The sequence below is a fragment of the Meleagris gallopavo genome, chromosome Z (genome assembly GCF_905368555.1).
Source record: "Meleagris gallopavo chromosome Z, MGAL_WU_HG_1.1, whole genome shotgun sequence".
NCBI lineage: Eukaryota > Metazoa > Chordata > Aves > Galliformes > Phasianidae > Meleagris > Meleagris gallopavo.
Genome location: NC_139435.1, coordinates 38,614,224 through 38,636,918, shown reverse-complemented (window position 1 = coordinate 38,636,918; position 22,695 = coordinate 38,614,224).

Genomic DNA, 22,695 nt, shown 5'->3' with positions numbered 1-22,695 from the left:
GGATGAGGTTCAAAAAGGCTAAGTGCCAGATCCTGCACTTTGGCCACAATAACCACATGCAGCACTATAGGCTTCGGGCTGAGTGGCTAGATGACTGTGAAGAGGAAAGGGACCTAGGGGTGTTGGTTGATGTTCAACTGAACATGAGCTGACAGTGTGCCCAGGTGGCCAAGAGGGCCAACAGCATCCTGGCCTGCATTATAAATAGTGTGGCCAGCAGGAGGAGAGAGGTAATCATCCCAGTGTCCTCAGCACTGGTGAGGCTGCACCTCGAGTACGTGTTCAGTTTTGGGTCCCTCACTACAAGAAAGATGTTGAGGCCCTGGAAGGCCTCAGAGAAGGCAACAAAACTAGAGAGGGGTCTGGAGCACAAATCTAATGAGGAGCAGCTGAGGGAGCTGGGATTATTTAGTCTGGAGAAGAGGAGGCTCAGAGAAGACCTTACTGCACTCTACAACTTCCTGAAGGGAGGTTATGATGAGGAGGGGTTTGGCCTCTCCCAGACAACAAACAGGACCTGAAGAAATGGCTGCACGTTGTACCAGAGAAGGTTTAGATTAGACATAAGGAAAATCTTTTTGTCTCAGAGAGTGGTCGGGCACTGGAATGGCCTGCTGAGGGAGGTGGTGGAGTCGCCATCCCTGGCAGTGTTCAAGAGGCATTTGCACGAGGAGCTACGAGATACGGTTTATAGCTTGTGGTAGCAATGGTAACAGGAGGACAGTTGGACAAGATGATCTTGTAGGTCCTTCCCAACCTTGTGATTCTATGATTCTATAATTCTATGATTTACCCAGCACCACTCATGGTTCAGCTCTGGCAGTAGTAGGTCACTTTTGGAGCAGCTGGAGCTGGCTCTGAAGTGGGACTTACCTGCACTCTGTTCACAAAGGCCACCTGTCTCGCTCCGATTTATAGGAGGGAGATGAGGTTCTTTTAATATTATATACCCGGCGTGAGATTAAGAAACAACGGTTCAAATATTGGTCCGACCAGTTTATTATAATCCTAATCAGGGAGATGGGGAAGGGAAGGAGGGCGACAGAAAAGAAAGAAGCAAGAACTGCGTAAAGCGGGGATAGTCACCACCAGGATCCAGCAGCGATCCCGTTGCACGACGTTTCGATGGTCCGAGGTAGAAGCAGCAGGGGGGGAGAGAGAAGCAGCGTGGCCGGCCTTGGGCAGCAAGCAGGTGGCAGAAGGAAGTCGCGGAGCCGATCCACGAGGAAGCGGCAGGACTCAGGTAGCAGGCCCAGGGGAGTCCGCCAGCACGCAGGAATTCCGTGGTGAGGGATCTGATGGCAGACACCTACCCTCATGGTTTTCGGTTCCTCCTTTTATACTCCTTTCTCTCCTGCCTACGAGACATCCCTGGGCGCTTGAGCAAGAGTCCTGTGAGTATCCCCAGAGATGGCTATCATCCTGAGATAAGTCCACACAAAAGACCGCTTCACAGCTATTTAGCTGCAGCTTATCTTCCTCTCCTTGCCCCTGGCCTTGTCCATCAAAGTTCTCCAGACAAAGGATTTCACCACCTTTGCCCAGGACTTGCCTGGACTTGTTCATCTATGTCCTTCAGACAAAGGATTTCACCACCTTCGCCCAGGACTTGCCTGGACTTGTATAAGTCCATCTGTGTCCCCAGCAAGCTTTGAGACACTGATGTTAGCAGAATAATATTTTACACCACCTCTGCAGCCACCACAAAACCTTCTCATCTGAGATCCAGTACAAGACCTCAGAAACTCAGACAACAAAATGTTCATTCTACTCACTGATGAAAATATTGTAATATAAGGTACATGGCAAATATTATAATACATATTTTTGTATTCTTATCCCATTTAAAGTACACATTAAAAATATTTAGTTCTAACGCAGTCACAGAGTTTCAGCAAGTTTAAATTCTTCAGTATTTTAGGTAAGCTGACAAAAACAGAATGCTCCCACTCTGGAATATATCCATTTTGCCATGCTATGAAAAAATTATTATCTATCAAGGAGATGACAGTGTATATATGGAGTTACCTGGCTCATGCCGTGTGTGATGGATAAATGCTTCATTTCATTCTATGACACAAGTAAGATTCTCTGATTTCTCATTTATCCTAATTGCAAGTTAAATTCTTGTCTTTCCCAACTAATAAAATTTGTGATGTACTTTTGAATCTACTAATGTGTTTCCAAGCAGAAGAGTGCATGATTAAGCTTTTGCTGAAAAGATATCTCAAAACTAACTGTCAAGATAATTGCTTGCTCCTATTTTCCTGTAAAGGAATAGACAACGAACTCTCTTGAGTTGGAGATTAAATAAAATGCATTGCACTCTCTGTATGCACAATACTGAATTAATTCTTGGTCACTGTACAAATAAGATGAACAGTTACAATTTTTATTTTTGAGATCCTTAATAAAATGATAACATTTCTCTCATTCTGCATGCATTTAATCATGCAATTACTTAAAATTATCAATACTTTCTTAAGACTGTATTTTATAATTAATCATTTTTCCTTTTATCAAATTCTATAAGCTTACTGACATCGGTTTCAAATAAGTTGTTCTGTTTTGCATTTTACAGTTGTGTGGGTTGTCTTTTTGTTCATTTTTTGTTGTTTTGCTTAAGTGACTTTGAATTTACTTACTAGATTCAGTCCTCACATGCCTTTCAGGCTTATCATCATCATACTTCTCTATTCCCTACATTATCAACACTATTCCACTCATCACAATCCAATCTGAATGTTTCTTGTTGGTGGAAACTTTTCATGAATAATTCATCTGGAAGAGCCTTCTATGTTGTACAGTTCCAGAAGACAGAGCAATTCTCTTGTCAATCACAATGGCTCTGTCAGAACTAAGTTCTCTATAGTATGTGCTCCAACTGTACAGTGAGTGACAAGCAGCAGAGATTATCAACTGTGTTAATCATGGCTGTCCTCTTAGCTTTTCTCTGACAGAACATTCAAATGCAAGTCTCATTCTCAAACGGCATTGAGAAACCCATGTCAGATTTTCCTCTCATTTTTCACCAATCTAGTTTGGTTGGAAGCTCTTATATATATTTTGCAAACAAACTGTTAATAAGCCCTAATTACTCAGTTCTAGAGCAATTTTTGGCCCTGAAGAAAATGCAGTTTTCTCATAACTAGGGAGACTGGGTCTAGCTGAGCTCCATCTCCAACTGATAGTGTACAAATATGTGAAGCCTTTCTAGGTTTAAACTTGCTGATGCAGGTGTATGCTCATGGAAAATAGACTCCTTATCATTTCTTTGAAGCAGATTGATCTTCAAAAGAGTAGTTGTTACTAATTTGTTGCAGTTCAACTCAAAAAATTAAAGAATCTGGCAAGAAGATACACAGTGAGAATCCTTACTTTGAAACCAACACAAACATAGGGGGAGATAAAATGTGGCACTACAGAGATGGAAGAGACTAACATATTATTAAACTCTGAGATGAGAGATTTAAAAAATACACATTGTTTTTTTTTTTTTAAATATTTTCATTTTTTAAACTGAGATTTGAAAATATGACAGATACGTAGGTAATACATCAAGGAATATCTGAGTGATTGGCATACTTGGTATGAGTCTGTTCCCATCCACTGCAGGTGTGTGTCAGTGAAAGGCTCTATGCATGTTAACAATAAATGCAGCAGTATAATAGCAGCAGCTCTGTATAGTGAGGACCCAGCATCCATATCATAAATAGTTTGCTGGGAATACATCAGATTAGCTATAGTTTTGTTTTGTGGGCTGAACAATCAATAGTAATTGGAGTGTAGTTGGCATGCTACATAATCTTCTAGATTGGCTTTGTAGAAAAGTATAACAGTTAATATTCTCTGTGGTAGGAATAAAGCAAGTGGGAAGATCAGGAGTTCTGTTTTAAAGCCTTAATCATATTCTGAGCTAAAATGTTCTTGTATGGTGGAACACTGCCATTTTTGAGAATATGAGCTTTAAAAAAAAGACACAGTTTAAGGTGAAGAGCAAATAAACAAACCCCATAGATCTAAGGCTTTTAAAGATACAAGACTGAAAACTGCTTACTCTTTTATTCGGTGTTTTATAAATTAGTAATATACACTTAATAGGCATGAAATTGTTACTTTTTCTTATAGGCGACACATCATCCTTTGTAAAGAAATCTATCCTCTAGATAAATATCTTTGTGGGTTTATGTGTAGCAATAAGATGACTAATTCAATTCCTAAGAGTAATTAAATTTCTAGGATATTTTCTTAGCACTGAGACATCTTTCAGGTACAGTGGAGAAATGTGCTGCAAAACTTACATTTAAAGTGTTGTTGTCAAGTATGCATCTTTAGTTTATCAATTTAAGTTTTTCCTTATTTGGAACAGGGATTATATATGGATTAATTTCGAGTACCTTTTTTTAGACAGTATAGTTTGTTTCTGCACCTGGCCAGATGTAAGGAAATTCTTCAGTGCATTCTGTCTATAGCCCATCTCCTTTGGTGCTAGTTGTGAACAACCATTTTAGTTGTCTTAACCTTTCTTTGTGTGCAATCTTATGGTCAGTTATTGGTTAATGGCTAGTAGTACCATTAAAATCTTGATTCTGTTTCCTCTGGTCTTACTTCTGGGAATAGTCACATCAAATCAATGAAATTAGATGTGCAATTGAACATTCTTTGTAGGAATAAAAGATAGAGTGTCAATTATCCTTTCTGCTGTTAAAATAATATTGATTTATCTGAATCAGTGAACTCTCAGTGCAACTCAGTCGAATTGTAAAGTATATTTCCCTGCTGCAAAACTTTCTGAGACTTCTGAAGTATTTTCATGTAAAGACAGCTCAGAAATTTCAGGACAAAAATAGCCCAGACTTTCTTCCAATCTCCTGTGCACCACATAACTGCTCAAATCCAATGGGCACTTGGAAAAAAATAAACATTTTTTCCAGTCCGGTGATCTTCATATGTGAAACGGCAGAATATGAAATGGCAGAAATGTTGGTGAGCTCATGAAAAATCAAGCCTCTGAATATGTGTTCTCCATTTCAAAAAAAGCAATACCTTAGCCAGTGAATTCCTGATTTACTGGGAATAGTTTCTTCTGTTTACATATATTTTTCTAGTTTTACAATTTTGCACTTGTGAAAATTTTTCATAAGATTTTGCTTAAAGTAGTACATGTTATATTTAGGCACAGTTTTGATGAAGATGCATAGTTTATTTTTTTATTTTTACCTACATTTATCTTCTTATTTTTTTATTCTATATGCCTACTGATTGCCTCCAAAAGTGCCTTGCTACTTTGTGACTCAGAAATGAAATGAATGGTTTCTCTTTTGCTCAGTTTTTCTCCCTCGAGGTTATCCAAACAGGATGCTACTTGATGATTATTCAAAGAATATGATGTGGAAGTGGCTGAAATTATTTTTTTACTTCTTATTTTCTTCTACATTAACATATTCTTCTATAAGAGTGAGAGAAAAGTGCAGACTGTTTCACTTTTACTGTACTATTAAATATCTACTTTCAATCAACATGTGTTCTCTTTATATTTATAGCTATTGTTCTATAAATAAAGTATACTTGAAGATAAATTGTCAGTAAACATATTTTTCCTTAATAGGAATGTTTATGTACAGCTATGCTTAAATGAAAGGGTTGAAATACCTGACTAATCACCTCAGTTGTTGTTTCTTCATGGCCTTGGGCCAATATCTAAACCTTCACAAACAGTAATATTATTCTCATTTTCAGGGGAGGAATGCAGCAAAGAGCTTTAAGATCACCAACTACAATGATTGGTGCTAAAGACAGTAGGTAGATACAGAACTATACAGAAGTTTGAACTTCGAAGTGACAGTTAATTGATGTGTATTATCCATCTAGACAGATAATAATTACTTTTAAAATTGCTTATTCATATTTCTTCCAAATCTGATGCCAAGAAAGGGGAAGGAAAATTAAATACTCTTTAGCCACAAACATGACAGTTTATCAACACATTAAAGTAAGTGCTAATTTGTAAGCTAAGATTCTCATTCTCAAGCATATAGAGCCTTTTTAAAAATTTCACTTTTTTAACACACTACTGATTGTCACCTTGTTTGTGAAATATTTAAGAACAAAATGCATCACAGGAAATATCTCTGTTCAAAATCTAAACTGTCATGCAGGAGTTTTATTTAATTTTTTTCGGATAAATCTTAATATGTGGAAAATGCTTGCATCATTATGGAAAAAAATAGTTTTAATACTGATATTGACAATTTATCTTTCTGAAATATTTATAAATTTGCAGACACTCCAAAATAAGATGAGAACATTTAGCTTTAATTTAGTTAGCCTGCTTCCTTTTGTATGAAGCCCAAACTTTCATTTTTTTTATTACAATGCAGTATGTCTGCTACTGATTTTTTGTTAAGGTCACACAGGATAGAAAGTTAATGTGCATTTATGATAGAATTTGACCAAGAAAGAAAACTGGTGTCTTAAATTTTATACTATATTAAATTTTATATTATATGTATAGAGAGAATCTTATCATTCTAGAGTAAGCATTTGTTTGTAAAGAATCTATGGTCAAATCATTGACTTTTTGTGGCTACCTCCAAGTCATAGAAAAAATTGTTTTAAAAGAGAGACATAAAACTCAGAATGTATTAAAATTCCATGACAGTGTTGTAAGTCGTCCTGGTTTTAGCTACATGGACCCACTTTTCAAGCTTGTCCAGATCCCTTCCTTCTGTTTTATCAACTGCACCGTCATCATGATGTAATCTGCAAACTGAGTATGTTCTCAATCCCACTGTCTATGTCATAGATAGAGATGTTAAAAAGCACCAGTTCCAAGACTTCTGATTGACATCACTCACTACCAGCCTCCACCTGGACCTAGAACCATTGACTGCAGCAAGTCAAATCAGTCACCCAAAACCAGTCAAATCCTTACCCAAAGTAATATTATAAGTAATACAATTTTCCACTCTGTGGTACTACACAACTTTTCCACTCTCCATTTCTTTTTGATACCTAGCTCACATGAGGTAGATACATTTTATATGTGCATAAATAAATGTACTGATGTATCATCAAGAACAATTTAGTGACTGTTGCAAACAAGTCCAAATATTTAAAAGTTTTGTTAATATCAGAACCTCTTTACATTGCCAACAGGAATTTACTTCAAATGAGGATTGATTCATTATTGTTAAAATTGGAAAATATAACTTCAAATATAAGTCTAGACAAAACACATGGTACCCCAAATAGTAGTGTGTTTGTGAGAAGGAGACTTGGAAGTACACTTTTCTGCACCTGTACTGTGTGCACAAACATGTAACAAGCGTAACTAACAGGACAAAAAAGGTTCTACCTTCTTCCTGCTGCAGTATCTGTGGCTCTCCAGGAAGGCTTTCAGCTTTTTAACTGCTTTCCCTTTGGAACAAATTTAATCTGTGCTTTAGAACTAGTTGAGGATTAAAGAAACTTGGGTTTATGCTGTTATTTCTCTTCTGACTAGTTTTCAATGGCTAAAGTCACATACTGTCCAGAAGCAATATGCTGTAAACTGATTGCTTTTCTCCCAGTTTGCAATTTGCATTTATCTGCAGCAAGGTTGATAGTAATAATCCTACTCACAACCACTGAGGAGTTCCTTTAATTCAAATTATTTGAATATTGATGGGTTTTGCTCATATATCAAAATCAAATCCTATTCCTGCATAATAAGAGCCAACAACTTCCAACAAGAGAATTGAAAATGCTCTAAAGACAATTGTACTTCAGATTATTTGTTTAAAAAATAACTGATACAGAAGCGAGTTTTATCACCATTCCAAGAAGAATCAGTGGGATTCAAGAGTAAAAGGATGAAAGTGGAAGAAAAATCTGATAATCACCCCTAATTTATTGTTTTTTATTTTGGGGCTTCATGCTTCAAAAGACCAATCATTTAGTTCATGCATGTGACCATGATGGTCTGACTTTAGCAGTTGAGAAGGTAATGTTGAGAAGTTATATGAAAAACAAGTTTGGGGTGGGCAAGGAAAAAAGTGAGTTGACATTAATAAGAATACAAATTAAAAGAATTGTTTTTAGTTTCAGTTCTTGCTCTCATGTTTGAAAGCCACTTTCATCAATTCATATTCCTAAGCTGCATTTTTTTTATATATTTCTCACAGTTTTTGCACTTCATCTAGAGATAAAAATGCATATGTTTGGTGAAATCTATATTAATTTTCAAAATAATGGGTAGTAATACAGGTACATAACAGATTTGGTCTGCTTTGACAATAACAAACAGTATGTAAATTAAATGAAGAGGAGCTAATTTCAGTCTACTTCAAGAAGATTTGCTTAAAAGAACGGTTCATGTTCAAAACAAGCATTTCTTAAAAAATACAAGAACATTCTGAGGTTAGATGTTATTCAAGAAATACAATGTTTTCTCTTCCATGAAACAAAACGATTCTCATGACTAGAAAGTGAATACTCAAAAAGTGATCTCAAATACTGAAATACTGAGGGAACAAAAATAAGTACTCCTCACTACTCCTCTTTTTTTTAACTGTGATTTCTTAGCCCTACCTGTTACCCTCCACTGATGCTCACTTCCATGACCGATGTTCTAATATTTGACTGTTAATAATTATCAAATCTATATTTATCACAAGGTGCACAATGGACTAAGACTGCACAAGACTAAGAATGGAGACTATGAAAGTACAAATTACAAGATTCTGGAGAAAAAAGAAAATCAAGGAGCAACCATTTATTCTGCCAAAAACAGATTGTACACTGTACCCAAAAGAGAATTTATGTTTTCTCCTGCCTTCCATCCAAAAAGAAAATAAGTACTCTACAAGAAATTTCACTTTCCCAAGTATCAAATAAAAAACTGAAAATCTGTTTTCATTTACATTTGCTATTTTGAATTCTGAAAAAAATGAAAAACACAATTTTTTTATGTAACAGAATCAGCTTAATTTTTGCCACATCTACAGAAATTCAACAATATTGTTAATTAACTTTTTTTTTTTTCATTTGTAGAAGGGAAAACAAGATTCATTAAATTGGAAATCGTTATTAGTATTTCCAAAGGACCTTTACATCTTTAAAACTAATTGAGTTCTTGTAAGCATTCAAGCATTACGGGAAACGAACATGTTTTATAAGAAGTGACAAATGACACTTACAAATGCAAGCTGTGCCTGGACATATATCTACAGTTCTACAGGTGTGAGGTGGTTTTTTTCCCTGTGTTTTTGTGTGGCTGACACACAGACTGTTTTTTCCCTGTCATTACAATCTTCAGATCAAAAGTAGCTGAACCTGAAGTTGACTGTATAGGAATCTCAGCATAACAAGACATGGTCATGCACCATGATGTCAAGCAATGCAAAAATATCTGTAAGTAAATTGGCTAAAAAATAAAGCACCATGAATCATGTCAAAGGTTACGAACTCTGCAACCATAGCATTCCTCATCATATACTTTTTTGCTGAATTTTCCTCAACTTTTATTTTTACGTTTTCTCTAGAGAGTTTAAAACAGTTTCTAAAGATATTCAGTGCAATTCATGTTAAGCTAACTGGTCTGTAATTTCTTCATATAGGTCTGAGTCTTTTCCTTAATAATTGGATTATGCTGGCCTCTCTCCAAACCTCAGGGCTTTGCTTCTAAACTAAGTGAATTGGAGCAGTGTATGAAAAAACTTTTCCAACTCCTCACCTTTAAAGCATTTCAGGAAGATTTCTGTCTAGTCCTGAGGCATAAATTATTTTAAGTGTTAGCTTTCTCCAATTCTTTATTGAAATAATTTTCTGTATAATCTACACTAGTAATCCAAATTATGCTGATTGATGTACTAAAACAGGATGCTCATTATTATTTTTTTGTTTATGTTGTCGTCATTTTTTTTTCCTTATGGAATACTTTTTTACCTGAAGAATCTGTGAAGTCCCGTTAATAGGAAGTAGTCTGGAGATTTTCCTGTTGTAGCAGAAGTAGATTTGGATAACATGTATTTGTAGTTTTCTTTTTGAAATATTTCAGAATCCTGATGCCTTCAAGACAGATTACAGTGGATGCCTGCCCATAATCAGACAAATTCCTGCCCAGTGCTTGCAACCGAGGATTAATGACTACCCTGCATGTAGCCTCTCCAGTATGTAGGAAAAAATATCTCACCTTTGTGCAAATCTCTGACTCTGAATAGTACCATCAGAAAAGGCTTTGCATCAAGAAAAAAAAAAAAAAACCACAGAGTTTTAACTATTCTACTTAGCTAGACATAGAATTTTTGAAAATATATCTTTGAATTAATGACAAAATATTAAATTCCCAATTATTACTTGGTTACCTAAATGTACAATTTTCTTGAGGAGCAGCATTACCAACGTACTTAACATTTTTGAGATTAAGATTTTAGTTTTTTCTATGATAGAAATTTGAATAAAACCACAGGAACCTCAGAACTTACTTTATTCTTCTCAGGCCTATAGATATTAACTGCTATTAATTATTTCACTCCAATAACGTTGTTTTCTCCCTCAAGATTAATTTATAACCAGCCATTTTGATTCCACTGATTTCTACAAAATTACTTTGTTGTTATGAAAACAGAGTCAGAGCTACACATTGCCATATATATTGAATATATTAGCAAATTTTTATTTGGTGTAGTTTGAAGATTCCAAGCACTGGAGTCAAAGTATTGATACTGAATATCTACTCTATCTTATAAAACTTTAAAGAAAGTTTATGGCTATTAGAATACAGCCTGTTCTGCTGTTAGTAATGTCATATTATGTTACTTATCTTTCTTCATGAACAGGTTTTCCTTTGATGCTAAAAAAACATTTGCCGTTTTAGACTTTTAGCAGAAAATCATGACATGTTTATTTAGGAGACTTCTTGTAGGTATTGTAATACCAAGTACATTATTGTTTTACACAGAGTTACATTTCACCTTCTACTATTTCCTTGGTTTATGAATAAATAATCTGTAAGTTCACATTTACCACCTGTCAAACTCAAGTAGCAGTGAAAAAAGCAGCACAAATTGGCAGATAATTCCCCTTATTTCCATGTAGAAGCAGGTACATTTACTTCAGCATAAGTGACAAGATGACACTGATCCTGTTTGACAGACAGGCTGATCTAAAATTACTCTGCGCATTTCGCTACTGTTTGGGGGATAGTCTCCTGTGAGTTTGTTTTGTATCTCTTCAACTTCTAGGGCGTTAATTAAAATTTGCTGGATAATATTTGCAAGGCTCAATGGTTTTAGTTTCAGAAATTATCAGTTACTAAATGTTAGTGTGAAGATGACACCTAATGACTGGATGCTTTATTCAAAAGGATTTTTTTTCCTTTTTTTTTTTAATTTTCCTTCTGTACTTGAAAAAGCTAAATCAGCTGAGTATCTCAATCAGCTTTTAGACTAAAAATTATTTAGATAGGAGTTTAATTATCTGTTTGCCCTTGAGTTTCTTGACAGCGCTACTAAGTATTTATTAAGAGGGACACACTCCTATGAAAATCTTTGCAAAATAAACAGAAGCCAGAAGCCTGCCTGCATTATTATTTTAGTAACCAAAAGTAGAGATCAGCTCAGTTCTGTCAAAAGAAGACAGTGCCTTCTAATTATGTTCTCTACTCAGTTCATAATTGCTCAACAAATTTCTCAGATTAGAGATCAGCTAATCACACATACAATAAACAACAACCACATTCAATTTACTTGAATACTGCTATCCGTAAACTTTATAGTCTAGAAAGCTACCATCTGTCTTTCTTCCTTTCTCCCATAATATATCATCAATAAAGAGAGCTGCAGATACTAATATTTTTTCTTATTAACTGAAGTGTTTCCTTATACTGTGATTAATTGTATATACAAAATTCATCCAGTGCTATTATAGTGCTTTTTTTCCCCAAATCCTTTGAATTTTCTGGTCAGTTTCTTTCAATCGTGCATATAAGAAACAGACTTTCTGCTCACAAAAGTCATGATCTTCCTTGAGTCCAGGCCTCTCTAACACAAAAGTTGCATCCTCTTCCATGCCTCAAAATTACAAACCCCATAAATGAAAGCATACTGATGGATCAATTGCATGATCCATTGGCAGCATTTAGCTATATACTATGGTCCCTCTGGGACACATGGCCCTTCAATATCAACAGCAGAGGACAAAGACTCTGTGAAACACTTACTTCTGCAATCTACATAGAGCCCAGAAAATTCACAGTGGATTTGTTTGTTTGCTTGTTTGTTGTTTGTTTGTTTTTTGTAATAGATAGGGAACACAGCAGGTCAGTATATGCAAAGGAGGTAAAAATAAACCAACCAAAACTTCAATGTCACCAGCACATCATAGGCATTACATACCAGCTTGATTTATTTAACTATAAATGATTTATTTTTTTTCTTAGCATGGGAACAGAAGGGCAACAAAGCTGGTGAAGAGTCTGGAGCCAAGTCCAAGTCTCTGACACTGAGGAGGTCACCCAGTCTTCCCTGTCTGAATGGTTATGGCTGGGTTGCCTAGCACTGGGCCTTGGTGCTTGGTGCTGGTTCTTGGGCCACCAGCCTTTCTTCACAGGATCCATCAGGCTTGACATTAAAACCTGTCCATAGGGTCATCAGAAGATAGCCAATGCAACAAGAAGGCTTTCCCCCTGGTAGAATTTGCCTTTTTCACTGAGCATCTCCAGACATAATTGTAATGTTACCAAACAGCGGCTGTGATTGCCCAGAACCTCAGTTTGCTGTGGCAACTGCAGACCCTGTCCTGGTGCCTTTTTTTCAGGACTTTTGTGAATAAATAAGTAAGGCACGTTGACTCCAGCAGGACTGTGGCTTGTACTTTCAGCTGTGGCTTTTGGAGAGCAGCAGCTCTGGGTGCTGACCAAAGGCAGCCTCTCTCTCCACTAACAGCTGCAGAGTGATTCCTGTCCCACACAGCATCTTTCCCAGGCCCATGGGCATGAGGGGAGTGTGGCATTGGCAGCACTTAGGAATCCAAAAGAATTTCTGCTTTTCCTGAGCGCATCCTTCAGTTACACCTGCTCAACCAGGTCATGCTGGATCTCAGGGATATAAAATGAGGCTTGAGGGACTTTGGTGCCCAAGAACTTTCCCAGGGCCTCAGAGATGATGGGGGAAGACAGAACTGGAGGACAGCCCATGTGGCTGGCTGCCCCATAGTTCTGTCAATGATTCTCAGACCACAGAGAGACCCTTTGAGAAGAAATTCTCCTCTCCCTCAGCTGGCTGAGATATGCTTTGCTTTTCCTCTTCTACCACCAGGCATGTGTTCAAGCATATGGCACAGGTTCTCATGACAGCACGTGGTAGCCAGCATCCGTATAGCCATGGAAGAGGAGAGTGCAGATGCCCAAGAAGCCATGAAGAAGATGCAAGTGCCTGCATCAGCCAGTTGCAGCAGGCTGGAATGGCAGATGCAGCAGAAGACCTCCTGTGCCTCATCTACACTGGCAACATCAAGAACACAGCCTATGTGGCCTTCCACTTCCAGCACTTCTTCTTTGATTTTATCCTGCAGTAGGACAGATGGAGAAATATGTGCCCCCAAGCTGCAGGTGGCCTTTCCAGCTGCTCCTGCACAAAGGGCAAGTAAGACATCACTTCTAGCATACATGGTGGAAAATTCTGGCTGCCACTGCAGTCAGAGGGGATCTGGAGGAGGTTCCCCCACCAGCACTCCATCCCACATAGTTTGGTCAATATCCACAGCCCATCAGGTGGGGAGAAGACATGACTCATATTCCAGATAGGATGTAGATGCAGGACACCACCACACCACTTCCTAGCAAGCTCCTACAGCCAGCAATTATTGGGAGCCAACCCCACCAACCACAGTGGAGCACCCAGCTAGCCCTGCAGCTGCACTCCACTGTCACATTGGCACCATGCTGGAGAAAACTCTTAGACTGATCTTCTGTAATATCTGGATGACTTTCAGGGAGTCTTTTTCAATACCGAAAAGCAACTCATTTTAGGGAATATTTTCTAACACTGGAAAGTAAGTGGCAACTGGTAACTGGCTACGAGTGGTGTTCTGCAGGGGTCAGTACTGGGGCTGGTCCAATTTATATCTTTGTTGATAATCTGGATGAGAGGATTGAGTGCATCCTCAGCAAGTTTGCAGATAACACTAAGTTGAGGGAAAGTGTAGATCTGCTTGAGGGTACTTGTGTCACAGTAACCCCATGCAATACTACAGGCTTGGAGCAGAGTGGCAGAAAAGAATTTGGGGATGCTAGTCAAGAGCCAGCTGAAAAGATCCAAAAACATGCCAGGATGGCCAAGAAAGCCAAGACGATTCTGGCTTGTATCAGAAACAGTGTAACCAGCAGGACTAAAGAGGTCATCATCCCCTTGAACTCAGCAGTGATGAGTACACATCCTGAATACTCTGTTCAGTTTTGATCCCTCGCTACAGGAAATATGCTGAGACCATGGAGCACGTCCAGAAAAGGGCAATGTAGCTGGTGAGGAGTCTGGAGCACAAATTTTATGACGAACAGTTGAGGGAACTGAGACTGTTTAGTCTGGAGAAGAGAAGGCTCAGGGGAGACCTTGTAGCTCTCTTTAACAACCTGAAAGGAGATTGGAGTGAGGTAGGGATTGGCTTCTTCTCCCAAGTTACAGCAATAGGACAAGAAGGAATGGCCACAAAATCCACAAGGGAGGTTCAGGTTATATATTAGAAAAATGTTCTTCTCAGAAGGTTGTAATGTATTGAAGCAGGCTACCCAGAGAAGTGCTGAAGTCACAGTCCTTGGAGGTTCTCAAGAAATGTGTAGATGTGGTTTTTAAGGACATGGTTTAGTGGGTACAGTGGTGATAGATTGATGGTTGGTCTGTATGGTATTAAGATATCTTTTCCAACTTTAATTATTCTATGATTCTTATTGAGCACTAACCTGGCCAGTATAAGTGATCTGCCCCCCCCGGTTGGTTTGATCCAGTAATAGCCCAGTACTAAAGCTCAATGTATAGGTTAATTATTTTTGTTCCTTTCAAAAAGCTGCTAAAATGAGCAGCTGTACAAAGGTATTTTGTACTTTTTTTTTTCTTTATAACATGAGAAATACTTGGTTAATATAAAAATATAATTTTTCTTCATTTTTTTCCTGGATTTCTTGAGATTTCAAAACCAGCATCATCAATTGCTGTAGAACAATGGAACACTGTACTGAAACACAATCTAACAACAACAACTAACTGGGCTGTTGAGGGCAAAATTCATGTTAGATATTCCTGTTTGATTACATGTATGTTTTTTAAAATGTGGTTTGAAATAACCCTAGTTTTGACACTGATGGTACTTAGCAGTACTATAGCTGAGATCGAAAAACATTGACACGATTTCTGAACTGGTGTCTGAACAGACAAACTGAATTTGAGCCATTTTGTAAAGTATGTTGAGTGTGGGCATTATACCTGAGAGCATATTTCTTTCTTGCTGTGAGAGTGATTTCTGACTATCCGTACAGTTGCCAAAATAAATTCTGCTGAGATGCTGGAAAGAGGAGGATCATCCATCCTATGTAGAAGAACAGCTAACATTTGGTTGGCAACATGAAGGAAAAGGTTCACCAATGCCAGAAAAGAGTGTTTGGAGTAAGAGGAAAATCCAGTGTATGTCCATTTCTTTGGCAACTGTCAACGGTTTACGGGCTGGTTTGGTCCAGTTCCGTGACTAGAAGGGCGGAGGGATCCGCAGATCCAAGGCCCCAGAAAAGGAAAATAGAGGACCCCAAAATAATTGAAAACTGCGGCAACAATCAGGTGAAACAAACTAATTTACTAAATATAGTATCAGCAGAAGATAATGAGACAGAGAGAGAGAGTGTGTGTCTGAAAGATAGATCGGCCTCACCACAACACTGAGGTGAGAAATGCAGTCCAGTTGAGCCGATGAAGAAGCGCAGGCGGAGAAGCGCAGGCAGAGAAGCGCAGGCAGGGAAGAGAACATCAGGTGACTTTGCCAGGAGTTGTATCTCCTCTCTGACTGCAAAGCCCCCTGGGGAAATGTAGTTCTTCTTCTCCTCTGGACAGGCACCCGGAACTTGAGCATCAGCAGTCAAACCCCCAGTGCATTACATGATGTTATGATGTGGAATACTGATAACCAAAAATCATAAAACCATGACATCAACAGAGAAGGATCTTGTCAAAGATTTTTGCTCTAGTTTAATTTAATTTCCTAGTGCACTTTTTTGTTTGATAAATTACTTAATAGATCTATATCTGAAAATGTTCTTAGATTTTTTTTATATGCTGGATCTGGAAATCTGGAAATTCCCTTGCCCTCCAAGGAAGCATTTCAACTTACACTTCAGTACTTTAAGTCAGATTCAAAATCAGATGCTTTCTGATATGAAAAATTCAGGGGACAATCAACTATATGTCTATGACATAGAGGTTTCTTTTTTTTCCTCTCTCCTTTTAAACTGTCTTCTACGAACACACTTTTTAATTTAAAATCACTGCAATGTCATTGTTTTCCACATTAATAATGGGACTTGACATTGGTTTATGATTTGTTTATATTACCTTCTGATCACAGAATCACAGAATCACAGAATTGTAGGGGTTGGAAGGGACCTCTAGAGATCATCGAGACCAACCCCCCTGCCAAAGCAGGTTCCCTACACCAGATCGCACAGGTAGGCGTCCAGGCGAGACTTGAATATCTCCAGAGAAGGAGACTCCACAACCTCCCTGGGCAGCCTGTTCCAGTGCTCCGTCACCCTCACCGTGAAGAAGTTCTTACGCACATTCGTGCGAAACTTCCTATGCTGCAGCTTATGTCCGTTTTCCCTCGTCCTGTCTCCACATACCACTGAAAAGACCTCACCACTATGGCCACCGCACCTCAGATATTTATAAACCTGGATCAGGTCCCCTCTCAGTCTTCTTTTCTCAAGGTTAAACAGACCCAGTTCACTTAGCCTTTCTTCATAGGGGAGATGCTCCAGGTCCTTCACCATCTTTGTGGCCCTCCGCTGGACTCTTTCCAAGAGATCCCTGTCTTTTTTGTACTGGGGAGCCCAGAACTGGACACAGTACTCCAGATGAGGCCTTACCAGGGCAGAGTAGAGGGGGAAGATCTCCTCTCTCGACCAGCTGGACACGCTCTTCTTAATGCACCCCAGAATGCCATTGGCCTTTTTGGCTACGAGGGCACACTGCTGGCTCATGGCCAACGTGTCGTCCACCAGGACGCCCAGGTCCCTCTCTGCAGAGCTCCTCTCCAGCAGCTCATCCCCCAGCCTGTATTGGTGCATGCAATTATTCCTCCCTAGGTGTAAGACCCTACACTTGCTTTTGTTGAACCTCATCCGGTTTCTTACTGCCCAGCTCTCCAGCCTGTCCAGGTCTCGCTGAATGGCAGCACAGCCTTCAGGCGTGTCAGCCAATCCTCCCAACTTCGTATCATCAGCAAACTTGCTGAGGGTGGCCACTATCCCCTCATCAAGGTCATTGATGAAGATGTTGAACAAGACCGGATCTCTGAAAAGATTTAAAAAAGAAATCAATGAGTAATGCTACAGCTAATATGATAAACTTAACACTTTTTCATCAGATTATATATACTAGAAATTGAATTTCAGTCGTCAGATAGACTCCAAATTTATATTTAAGTCTGGAAGGTGTTTCATGCCTATAGAACATGTAAGACTGAGGACTCAACACTATTTTCTTCTATTGTCCATCTTCTTAGAGCAAACAAAGAAATTGGAGTACATTACTAATTATGTTTTTGAGGTGCAACTGATCCAAGTAGGAAGAGAAAAATAATAATCTTCCCTATATATGTTATAAAAAATATCTTATTTTCCTCAATTGTTGTTGTTAAATAGTTGGCTGCATTAACAGACACTCTGAAAGCTTTCCTGGCTCATCTGTACTAAGCCAGATATTTTTTAACCGCATAAAATAATCAGTTTATTATTCATTTCAAATTGAACATGTGGTTTTACATTTAAAATAGTTGTTCAGTGGAAAAATTTATTTAACCTTATCTTTAACATTTTCATAATTTTTATTTTTTAATATGTTTTTCTAAACTACATTAAATATTTTTGATTGTCAGCCATTATCAAAGCCACTATTAAGAAAATGCTATGCAATTAACATAAAGGCTGTCTATCATATAAGAGTAATGAGGTGAAATTTCAAAACATGCCCATGATGTTATAGTGTGACATGTCCGAAGTGTTGCTTGTGGTAGTTCATTTTTAATTGATAGAAGAGCTATTAAGAAATAGAATAGAAATTCCTAGAGGGAATAATGACAATTCAGGTGTTTTATATAATTTCCAAAATAAAAATATATTCACACGTAATATGTGCACATATATTTGCACGTGAGACAAAGCCTGTCCTTAGAAAACATCAGAACTTTTGTATATCTTCTAAGCAGATATTTCACATACACACTTGCATACACAGAAATACTTACAAAACATACAGAATAATTCTAATATTTCTGGTACATATCATTTTTGTTGCATATCTGTGAATAAAATGCACAGTACTTTAGGATATACGAAGAACTTTAGGACTTCACAGTGTGTATAACATGCACAATACACACCTTGGGGAAAAAAAGCACAGTGGAAAGTGAATGGGGTCCTTGTGTGTGCGTACATACTGAAGAAACCACTCTGTCAGGAAAAAAAATGAAACCTGGAAAAAAAAAAAAAAAGCTTCCTTTCTCCAAATAGTTAATGGTTGAAAGTAAAATAGCATGAAGACCTCTGATAGTGTCAGTCAGCTGTAGGCTATAACAGGGCTGCTTCCTTGATTAATGATTAATTTAGTACTTTTAGTTCAGCACTTGCATACAAGCAGCAAATACCAAATAAATAGTCTCAGGCTAATGGCCAGGACAAGAAGTCATGTTAGCAATGAGAATAGCAATCTGGCCTCTGCCTAAGCAGAACTATTTCTTAGTTAGTCTTAGAACCAAGGATGTTCAACCTTTTGTCTTGCCGTGGCCAAATTGAGTGAAGAAGGATTGTTTTGGACTGATGTTTTGGTTGTTACTGAATAATGAGTGCGCACATGGGATTTGCAGGGAGTAACCACCACCATGATGGCTCAAGGCAAGGACAAATTACCATCTAGCTACCCAAGGGCATACGTGGCCTGCAGGATGAGTTGCTGTGCAGGAGTTTTCAGCTGTACATTAAGATCTAGACAGATCCACTTTCTAATTCCACGTAGAGATTCTTCTCTATTTCATTGAAGGATAAATATTTCAAAATTAAATAATGCCATTAGAAGCACACGTTCTTTTTCCTAACACTGGCAAAAAAAATCAGGTCAAGTATTTCCAACATTCTTTGATTTGGGGCATAATAATTTTTAGGAGGAATGTTCCCATCTCTCACATTTTCAATCTACATATGAAACTTGTCAAAATTACATTAAAGAATCTGAATTTATATTCATGATGTAGGAGGTGACCTTTTCACTCATGAGTGGTGTAGTCATGTGGAGTGGCAAATGAGAGAAGCCCTGCTGAGAGCAGATAAATTTCAAAGCTTTGGAATAATTATTAGACATCTTATTGTATTTATAAACCTCCCTCATTTCAAACTGTCCCTTGATTTATAAAGCCATCTTATTCTTGTAAATTATAATGGTAGTCTCAACCAGTGCCAAATATTAATGAGTTGTCCGTGTGAGGGCCTTTATTCCTGGTTCTCAATACAAGTGAAAAGCAATGAAGAGTAAAAAGAGAACTGCAGGGAAAAAGAGACGACAGAGGAGGATGAAAGATTGCCTAGAAGGAATGAGGGAGGGAACATCTGTCCTGTACTTCACTGACAATAATCTTTTTACAGCTTATGACACAGAGGCAGTGGGAACAGTGAGGTAATCATTTTTCTTGCCTGTCATCTTCATAGACTGTTTCAAACAGCAGAATGAAATTCTGGCTCCACTGAAGTGACTGACAAAACTTTTGTTGATTTAAATGAGGGCTAGGATTCTACAGAATCTCAAAGGGTGGTGATCAGTGGAGTGATCAGAGATCAGTGGAGAGGCAGGTTTTCCACCATCATGAATGTGTCGGCCTCATCAGAATTTTAAAAGCTTTTCATTAGCTTAGTTTCCAGAACAGTACAAGGGTTTAGGATACCCCATACTGCTACAGATAACAGATAGTTTTTCAAAATGGCAAATAAAAGTACAGTCACAGTCTATCTGACCCTGTTTTGGAACAGATGTACATAATAAACTAAGTCCCTGCCAATTGAAATTTGAGCGAATGCATGTTTTAAGTAACATTTCTTTACCACTTTTATCTTGTCCTTCAACTTCCAGAAGGAATCACAGAACCATGGAATCACAGGAGTTGGAAGTGACCTCTGGAGATCAACCCCCTGCTAAAACATGTAAAAATACAGTAGGTTGCACAATAAAGTATCCAGATGGGTCTTCAGTGCCTTCAGAGGAGGAGACTTCACAACATCTTCGGGTTGCCTGTTCCAGTGCTCACCACTCTCACTGTAAATAAGATCTTCCTCATTATTATGAAACTTCCTATGCAGTAGTTTTTGCCCATTTTTCTTTGTCCTGTTGCTGCACACTGCTGAAAAGAGTCTGGACTCATCCATTTGACTTAACAGTTTGCATTTTTATAACTGTGATGAGATCTTCTCTCAGACTTCTCCAAGCTGAAATGCCCCAGCTCTCTCAACCTTTCTTCATACATGAGATGTTCGAGGCCTTTTATTATTTTTGAAACCCTCTATTGGACTCTCTCTAGAGTTTCCTTGTGTCTTTTTTGAACTGAGGAGCTCAGAACTGGACACAGTACTCCAAATGTGGCTCCACCAGCACAGACTAGAGGAGGGGGATCACATCCCTCAGCCTGTTGGCCACACTCTTTTTAATGCACCCCAGGGTATCACTGACCTTCTTGGCCCCAGAGGCCAATACTGTTTGCTCATGGCCAACCTGTTGTCCACCCCAACTTCCAGGTCTTCTTCTGCAGAGCTCCTTTCAAGCAAGTCATCCCCTATCCTTTTCTGATGCATGAGGTTATTCCTTCCAAGGTACTGGTGTCTAAATTTGTTCTTGCAAAACCTCAGACTCCTTCCTCCCAGCTCTTCAACCTGTCCATGTCTCACTGAAAGGCAGCACAGACATTTAGTGTATCAGTCATTTCTCTCAGAATACTGGCTAAGGGTGCAGTCTAAAACATGTGTCATTACTAAGAAATATCGCTAGTTAGAGTTGTCAAACTAGAAAAATATCCTCTGCAAGGGCAGCAGCAAATTTCGATCATGGAGATGGGAGAATTTGTCTCAAAATAACTCAGAAGCACAGCTGTGAATTGCACTTGATCAAGTGTTTTTCCTGATTTGTAAGTAATCCATAGACACAGGCTGAGGGAGGCAGATCTGCTAGGCTGTAGGACAAAGAACTTCAAAACCAGGCTTACTGCAGATGATTTCAGTGGAATAGAACAAGATAATTGAAGAAACCTGTTCACAAGAAAGCTTGGCTACCTACCCACGTTTAACTATGGTGTTGGATATGCTGAAAGGCAGAAAGTCTGGAAAGAAAAGATAGAGAAACATGAAAACTGAAAAAACACAAAATGAAAGCTAGCTTTCCTGTAACTTCTCCTCCAGTATTGGTTTACATTTTTTCTTTCATAAAATAAATATTTATCTGATAATGATACAGACAGCTTACCATCTCATATGTTAGCTTAGTAACCAGAATCTGTATGCTAGAGAGCTTGTAGGACAGTCCTTACAGTCTCCAAATTATTATGACCTACTGTTAGAATGGGAAGCGGCAGATATAGTTGCTTTAAACCAATTTTGAATCACCCAAGGAAGGTAGGAGTCACAATCCAGTAATAAACACAGAATCACTTTCCAAGGATTAGGGCTCACCAAACTCTCCAAAGGAGGTAATCTGCAAGTAAAGATGCTTTCCTCATGGCGGCCAGCCCTTAAATAAGGTTAGGGAGGGATCGACTCAGGGTCCACCTCTTCCAGTCATGCAAGTGAATTGCTTCCACCTGTGCTCCCAGGGCACAATTATTGGTTCAGGGCATGTTCTAACAGTTCCTGTACAGCTACTTACACACTGACATTGTCAATCTATCCTGCACACACTTCTTGCAGCAATTACTGTGAAGCAGTGGATACAGGTTTTATGGAAAGTCAGCTCTAAAGTAAATGAAAGTTTTCAAAGCAATGAGATTAGATTAAATTTGGTTGAGGAGAAAGGAATGGTTGAAGGTAAATATAAATGTTTGGTCATGTGGGCTGGGGATTTGCAGATATTTCCTGTGTCCCACAGTTACGAAAATCACTACAGGCGTCTTAATTTTTTATCATCTGTTTTCAATAAATGACAAAATCTAGCTTAAGGGATATGATTTTCCTGTCATACAATCTGGAAACTATTCTTCAATAGCCACATTTAGCAGATAGTAAACAGAGTATGTTCATATTTATGTTGGTGTGCAGATAAACAGATAAAATAAAAGCCAGCCTCAGAAATATGAGTGAATCAAATTTAATCACTTATAAAGTTTGAGTAGGTGTTAAAGTCTATAAATATTTATATCTATAGTATAATGATCTGCATGCATGCACTCGTGTATTTATTTACACAAACTTCTATGCATATATTTATA